At 38.6% G+C, this 1,716-nt stretch overlaps 1 long non-coding RNA gene across 1 annotated transcript; it reads left to right on the top strand.

The window, feature by feature from the left end:
• The first annotated feature begins 9 nt into the window (after positions 1-9).
• Positions 10-1,463, top strand: LOC113328918. Its single transcript, XR_003349628.1, has 2 exons — positions 10-90; positions 1,061-1,463. It is a non-coding gene; the product is annotated as an uncharacterized LOC113328918 (long non-coding RNA).
• Positions 1,464-1,716: the final 253 nt, after the last annotated feature.

Below are 1,716 nucleotides of genomic sequence, written 5' to 3'. Positions count from 1 at the left end.
GGGGGCGGTTAACTCATGAAGGCCTTATTAGAGCTGGCTCAGCCTATCTTGCACGTATTGAAGCTCTCACGGTTAAGTTTGGCTAGAATTGTTAGTATATTGTTTCCGGTACCTTTTCAGATTTGATAGATTGTTGATTGACGATGATTATGCAAATATTGATAGGGAGAGCATCTTACAGTTACACTAGCTATATCGTGACACTTACAATTAAACTTTTCGATTTAAAGCATTTTTGCTTATGTAACAGCAAATCAGACTCTTTGTATGACAAGCTATTAACGATTGTTTACCATTCTTACCACTTAAACAGCAGATCTTATTCATGCAGATCTTATGCATACCAGTGAGAGACTGACACCATGTTTGTTTACTCCTGATTCATCTGAGTCGTCCGGATCTGAATCATCTGGATCTGAGTGAAATCACCTGACTCATCTGGATCTGAGTCGATATGTTTGTTTTGAGTCAGATCTGACTCATCTGACTCGGAAATAAGTGAGTCAGTGGTTTGGTCTCATGAGTCAGGGGTATTTTGTTACCTGACTCAAATGAGTCCGAGTCAGGGGTTATGTCTGAATCAGAGGTCGAGTCAGATCTGACTCAAAATGGAAAACAAACGGTCTGACTGCTGACTCGGTCCGAGTCAGGGGTTGACTCAGATTCAGACGCCGAGTCAGCTGCAAACAAACAAGGTCTGAATATGAAATACATTCTTACCAATACAGCCTGTCTTTTGTGTAACACTGGTGATTCTGAATTTGTTCACATCTGTTTCTTTGTTGTGTTGTTGCTAAGCACTTTTGACAGGCATACCTCATTTGTTATTTAGAAATGTTTAATCTTTCATATGCCGCTGCAATAGTTAGCTTCACGATAACTAGCATCAAGAACATAACGAAATTGCTACAATACTTTGGCATTTGTGGAAATACAGGTGTAAAGTAGTATTTGAGAATACCAAATCTAATCCTTTAAATTTGATGCTGCTTTTGCTAAACAATCTTTTCAAAGTTTGCTTATGGAATTGTCAAGGTTAATGACTTTGGGTTGGCTACAGAGTTAGCAGAATCGGGCTGGTGTTCTCGTGCCTCGGAAGCTGGAGGAAGGGCTGCCAGAGAAGCTGCAAGCTTTGCAGTTAATAAGATAGGAGTTCCAAATGTGGTCATCCTTAGCTACAACAGAAGTGTATTTGATTTCTTGCTAAAGACTTACTGGTGTAGATTGGGGTACCAAATGTAAAAGACTTATCTGACAGTTTTAACTGTACTAATAAGCAAGCCAATTCTCTTCCCAAACATCTTAGATATTCAGATTTAACTCTGAAAACATGCGCATCAATGGATAAGAGAATTGGCGTGTTAAACTTGACTGTAATGTGCAAACTGTTCCTTCAGCAAGATAACCTAATATATACATATATGTTTAGCATTGAATTAGAGCCAAACATTGTTGTATTTCAATCCTATTATCTTGAGTTGTTTTCGTATAAAATGGCAACCATACAACTGCCTGGGGTTCATGGTGGGAGGATTACCAGTGGGGTTAAAGTGTTGCAAACAACTTTGTTGGATTTGTTATTTGTTTGTCACGCACTGGTGGAGCACAGTTCTTTGCAAAGGTGAACGTAGAATATTATAGGCTGCTCCCATTTTGTGCAACTGAAAATTATTTATATTGATTTATCCATGAACCCAGTAGTTTGATGTAAAAACG

The sequence above is a fragment of the Papaver somniferum genome, chromosome 1 (assembly GCF_003573695.1).
Source record: "Papaver somniferum cultivar HN1 chromosome 1, ASM357369v1, whole genome shotgun sequence".
NCBI lineage: Eukaryota > Viridiplantae > Streptophyta > Magnoliopsida > Ranunculales > Papaveraceae > Papaver > Papaver somniferum.
Note: the sequence above shows the minus strand (reverse complement) of the source record. Positions and strands in the feature narration are given on the sequence as shown.